Here is a 6,587-nt window from a genome sequence, read left to right as displayed (position 1 = left end):
TGCTCCAAAAGAAAAATTCAAACATGGTTTCTTAATGGAAAATGGGAAGATAAAAGGTCAGAGTGTTAAAAAGGGGAAAGGCAAGCTGGTGGCTTTTCCATTGCTGGCTTGTGGCTGTGTTTTCAGAGCTGTGTCACAGATGCAGAGTCGCCCCCTTTATTCACACCAGCCATTAGTTTCACCTCAGCAGGGTGCTCAGTTCTAAGGGGATAGTGAAATGTAGGAAATGACCCTGCCCCTATAAAGATTTGCAACCTACTGAGCAGAGAAGAAAAATACACGTGAAACAAGTCAAACCATTCCAGAGTGAAGGCAGTTGAATACTAAATTGTGGCATGCCAACCAAGACTTTTAGATGCATTCAGAAAAGATAATCCAATGGAGAAAGAAGTATTTAGGAAAGCTTCACAGGGAAGATGGAATTTTGTGGAGTTCAATTTGAATTTAAATAGGGTTTGGCTAGCGGAGGGAGGAGAGCATCTGAGGCAGGGGGTCAGCTTGGTAAAAGGAATGGGCATGAGGTTTGAGAAAGAGAGCTGGCCTGGTATCAGTTAGACCTTGGTGTTCTGTCGAAATAAACAATTGCACAAAACACCAGATAAGTCCACTCTGTGACCATGATAGATCAAGGCTAAAACATGACCACACATGTCTGACCACAGGAAAAAGTAAGAACATTGCCCAAACCACAAAAATAACCAAACATCTCCCTATTAGTTCGGCTAATATGAAAGCAGCTTCTTGGCCAATCACAGCTTTAGCTTTCCTTCATTCCTTCCACCTTGCAGATAAGATTTATTGATACTCAGTCACAGAATTACCCCCATCTGCTTTAATCCAGAGCAGAGCCCCACTCCCCTGAACCTTATCCAAATCATCCAACACAAACCAAATCCTATAAGTCCTTCCTAATACCTTCTTACAGCAATGTTCCACCATATACATTCTCTGTTGCAACGAGCAATAAACCACAAGTTCACCTACAGGGGTGTTCTTTTTTTTTTTTTTTTTTTTTTTTTTTTTTTAAGTATTTTCAAGTAGACTTCACTCCCAGTACAGGGCCCAATGCGGGACTTGAACTCACGACCCTGAGATCAAGAGCTGAGCAGAAGTTAAGAGTCAGGTGCTTAACTGAATGAGTCACCCAGGTCTCCCAACAGGGGTGTTCTTGATGGTGTTTGGATTGGAGGCATTGACATTTATAAGTACGGCAGGAGGCAGCTTGAAGAGGAGAAAGTTGGTCATACTGAGGATCTGTTCAAAGAGAGACCAGATGGAGGGGGAAGTTGAATGGCAGGCAGAATTCAAATTTCATTCATTCTACTGACATTTATCAAAAGTTCTGTTCCTGGCACTATTCCAGTGAAAGAGAATGCTGAAATAAAAAGTGCTCTTTGCCCCCACGGAGTGTGCTTTTTGTTTTTATTTTTTTTTTAATGTTTATTTTTGAGAGAGAGAGAGAGAGAGAGAGAGAGAGAGAGAGAGAGAGAGAGAAAGACAAAGTGACAGCAGGGGAGGGGTAGAGAGAGAGGGAGACACAGAATTTGAACCAGGCTCCAGGCTCTGAGCTGTCAGCACAGAGCCCGATGCAGGGCTCAAACCCACAAACTGTGAGATCATGACCTGAGCTGAAGTCAGACACTTAACCAACTGAGCCACCCAGGTGCCCTGGAGTGTGCTTTTTAATCATGGGGGACACAGGTAATCCTACAACTACAATAGGATGTGATAAGCTTAGTGAGAGAGGAAGCATTGGGTTCTGGTGGGGCTGAGGGTAGGCACAGAAAAAGGACACTAACTCAGCTTGGAGTAAAGTTTAAAAGAACAGTGTCAAAGAAGTCTTCCCAGAGAAGGGGTCACTTAAGCTGAATCTTGAGAGATGGGAGGGTGGGGAAGGAACATTCCAGGCAGAGAGAGTAGGAAATGGGAAGACAGACGTGGAGGTAATAATTACCTGTAATGGATTCACGAGCAGAGGAAATGTCCTGCTTAATGCCAGGTTTTCCCGGAATCTGTTTTTAGGTTTGGGGAGCTTTTCCACGGTGAATTAAAAAAACTACGTGTGAGTATGGAAACCTGCCCTGAACATGCCAGTAAAGTATTTTGTTTCATATCGTGCTTTGGGGTATTTTTACCCTGGGTTTTGCTGTGTTTCACCACAAAATGACTTCCTGGGGACTTAATGTCATCCATTCCCATCTGATGAACCATCAGGTGCAGAGTAGACAAAAGTATTTAATAAGTATTTTGTGGGGGGAGGGGGCGCCTGGGTGGCTCAGTCGGTTGAGTGTCGGACTTCGGCTCAGGTCATGATCTCGCGGTCAGTGTGTTTGAGCCCCGCGTTGGTCTCTGTGTTGACAGCTCAGAGCCTGGAGCCTGCTTCGGCTTCTGTATCTCCCTCTCTCTCTGCCCTTCCCCTGCTCATGCTCTCTCTCTCTCTCTCTCTCTTTCTCTCAAAAATAAATAAGGATTAAACAAAATTTAATACGTATTTTGTGATGCTGCTAACCTGATAATGAGGTGAATGGTACAGCATTGCTCTCGTTTCATGCCACAGAGAGGCTGTGCTATGAAACTGTTTATAGGTGTTTTGGTCTTATCTGTGACACTATCTTTGACATAAGGCATCACAAGGCAATTCATTCAAAAGCTGCTGGTGATGGGGCGCCTGGGTGGCACAGTCAGTTAAGCGTCCAACTTCAGCCAGGTCACGATCTCGCGGTCCCTGAGTTCGAGCCCCGCGTCAGGCTCTGGGCTGATGGCTCAGAGCCTGGAGCCTGTTTCCGATTCTGTGTCTCCCTCTCTCTCTGCCCCTCCCCCGTTCATGCTCTGTCTCTCTCTGTCCCAAAAATAAATAAACGCTGAAAAAAAAAAAAAACAAAAAAACAAAAGCTGCTGGTGATAGCAAATTAACGTCTCGTGTTCACACTGGAAGCCGGGCAGACCACGAGCATGACCCTAAATAATGCCAGTTTCTTTGATCTGCAAAACAATATGTGGCTTATGTGTTTTCTGGAACAGATAATATAGCACAGTGGGAAGAGCACTGTTCTTACATCATGTATCTTGGGTTCTTCATTTCACTTCTCTATGCCTAAGTTTCATCATCATGAAATCAGGACAAGGTACTCGGTGGTCTTTCAGATCCCTTCCAGTTTTAAAAGCCGGGATCTTGTGACTTGCTATTACAGCAGCAGAAACCAGTGACTGCTTTCAACTCTGGCCTCCTTGTGGAAAATTTCCATCAAGTAGGAATCATTTCTCTGGTGCAGGCCGGTACATGACTCTGATTCTGATCAGGCTGTCTATGGATCCAAAAACTCTGCTGAGTCTGCAGAGCTATCCATAATCCACAAGGATGGTATGTGCTGGCTTCCCACACACAGTTACTGCATCCAGTGGTTTGCAAATGACAGCCTCGAGGATTCTGCAGGGCTTGCAGGGGACCGAGGTTTAAATTCCTCCAAAAGGATTGGAGACAGACGGAATACAGCATCCAGGGTCCCTGTTGTTTGGCATCTCCAATACGTATTTAAATGCCCAAATATGAATAAATTCTGTAGTAGTGCTAAATGAGAGCATGACTCCTACCCTCTGGGAATAGTATCCATTTTCAAAACTATAGGGGCGCCTGGGTGGCTCAGTCGGTTAAGCATCCAACTGTTGATTTGTGCTCAGGTCATGATCTCATGGTTAGTGAGTTTGAGGCCCACATCAGGCTTTGCACTGACAGCGTGGAGCCTGCTTGGGAATCTCTCTCTTTTCCTCTCTCTCTAGCCCTCCCCCACTCTCTCTCTCTCAAAGTAAATAAATATTTGGGGTAGCTTTGGAAGTGTCAGACAGCTGTGTAAATACAAAAAAAAAAAAAAAAAAAAGAAAGAAAGAAAGAAAAAGAAAAAAAAAAAAACCCCACCTTCTGTCTCTGCTGTGGGGCATGAGGCACAATCCACACTCTAAATCAATACCCTGTCATGAAATACCATAGATACGGGATGCCAGGAAACTTCTCTAGGCAGCCAGATTTGCAGGGCAACTGCCAGAGTACTGAAATAGTATATGGGAAAGTGCTTTGCAAACTGTAAAGTGTTCTACAAATAGAGCTTGTTATATAATCTCCTGGCGATATGTTATTTACTGATAAGGTCTGATAAAGGTAATGCTCTTTGCCATTAAGCGTTCCACCAGTCAGGTAGCCACCAGTGGAAGAGGGGGTACCAGAGAAGCAGAAACCAGGGGTTTGAATTCTGGCAGTGCCTTCTGCTCACTCTCTTCCAAGGACTGCAAAAATCCCAAGTGGCAGGAATAAAAATGATTCTCTCTGTGTTACCGCCAAGCCAGTTGCCTATGGGTGGATGAGTCACATGCTAGTGGGTCTGGGAGAGCTACATTCACATCCCCTTATATTCCCTTCTCCCACCCCAGCCTCCACGGCCCTGCTTTGGCTCTTGTCCCTACTATGACATTGTAACTCCAGGAACATGTGACAAAAAACTGGCCCAAGGAAACACAGCTGAGTTTCTGTCGGGGAAGGCAGTGGGCGGCATGGGGAGCTGTGGTTCTTATTGGTGAAGCCAATAGCCTGGAGGGGGTATCGTGGTACAGATACACTCACAGTCTCCCCAACACTTGAGACTTCCAGTGGGCACCCTCGCAGACACGTTTACTGTCCTTTGTGCTTGATTCTCCCTGTGTCATCAGGCCCTGGAGTCTGAAAGTTTTGTAATTATAGGCCGCCTAGAAGACCAAGCCACATGTGTGGTGGCAGCATTGAGGCTGCTGCTGTACTCTGCAAAGAGGCACATTAGTGGAACTGGATGAACAAGTCCGAAAGATGGCTTGCTTTTTAAGTTCATGTCACATTTTACAGATTTCCAAGGCTAATAGCTGGCCTGGTGTGGCGGGTCGAGTAGTGGTCCCTGAAAAGAGAAATTCATATCCTAAGTCCCAGAACCTGAGAATGTTACCTAGAGAAAGGACCTCGGAGATGTATTTAAGTGTCTTGAGGTGAGGAGATCATCCTGGATTATTATCCCAGTAGGTTTTAAATCCAGGTCCAAATGTCATTATAAGAGTGAGGCAGAGGTAATACAACATTGTGTGTCAACTCTACTTCAATTAACAACAGCAACAGCAGGGGCCGTGTGGCTCAGCTGGTTGAGCGTCTGAGTCATGATCCCAAGGTTGTGGGATTGAACCCCCTGTTGGGCTCTGTGCTGAGCGCCTGGAGCCTGCTTAAGATTCTCTCTCCCTCCCTCCCTCCCTCTCTCTCTCTCTCTCTCTCTCCCCAGCTCACACGCGTTCTTTGCGTTCTTTCCCTCTCTCTCTCAAACAATTAAAAACAAACAACAACAAAAACCCCACAGCAACAACAACAAACCATAGCATAACGTGTTGAGTTGTGGAATCACTGTATTGCACACCTGAGACTAATGTAACATTGTGTGTCAACTATAATTCAATAAAAATAAAACGAGTCAAAGAATAAAAACAGTGAGGGGGCACCTGGGTGGCTCGGTTGGTTAGGCGTCGGACTCTTGGTTTCGCTCAGGTCGTGATCTCACAGTTGGTGAGTTCGAGCCCCACATCAGGATCCTCCGTCTCCCCCTCTCTCTCTGACCCTCCCTCGTTTGTACTCTGTCTCTCTCAAAAATAAGTAATAAAGCAGTTATAAATAAATAAATAAATAAATAGGCAAATAAAAACAGTGAGGCAAAGGGGGAATGAGACAGACAGAGAGACAAACACACAGAGAAGACAATGTGAAGACAGAGGCAGAGATCGGAGTGATACACGGTATGCCAAAGACCACCAGATTGCTGGCAGCCACCAGAAGCTAGGAGAAGGGCAAGATTCTCCACTCCCTCCCCCGCGTTCCCCACCCCCACCTCCAACTCCCTGAGCCTGGGGAGGGAGCATGACCCCGCTGATACTTTAATTTTGGATTTCTGGCCTCCAGAACTAGAAGAGAAGAAATTTCTGTTGTTTTAAGCCACCTAGTGTGTGCTACTTTGTTAGCTGCAGGAAACTAACATACCCAGTCTCTGCCGTGGGTGTTCAGTCTGCATCACCAAGTGGGAGAGCGACTCACTGGTGGTGGGGTTAGACAGCTCTCACTCTCCCATATCCTTGCTGGGTCTTCGAGAAATCTTAGCACCTCTCTGAGTCTTCTCCTTTGTAAACTGGGAAGAATTAGGCCTCCTGGAGAGGGTTGTTGCGAGGCTCAGAGACCAAAGCGCGGAACACAACGCGTGCCAAGCCACAGACACTCCAGGCGCATGTGCCCACCCCCCCGCCCGTGTCCTGCTTCACCGCCGTGGCCTGCCTCACCTCAGGCACAGAGCCCCCTGTCTGAGGTTGGCTTACATGGGTTCTATCCCTTCCCCTGGCTCATGGGTGACGTCCGGAATAATCTGGCTCTGCCTTCCTGACACAGCCACTTGGACATCTCAGCGTCTCAACCTACTGTATCCAAAAGTGAGGTCTTGATTTTCTGCTCTTCCCCTGCCTCGGTCACATTTCCCCTCCCTGGCATTTCTGCCTCGGGACTCAAGGTAAACACCTGCAAGTCATTTGCATTTGTTTTATGT

This window comes from Leopardus geoffroyi, chromosome D1 (genome assembly GCF_018350155.1).
Source record: "Leopardus geoffroyi isolate Oge1 chromosome D1, O.geoffroyi_Oge1_pat1.0, whole genome shotgun sequence".
Classification (NCBI taxonomy): domain Eukaryota; kingdom Metazoa; phylum Chordata; class Mammalia; order Carnivora; family Felidae; genus Leopardus; species Leopardus geoffroyi.
This window is presented reverse-complemented; position numbering follows the sequence as displayed.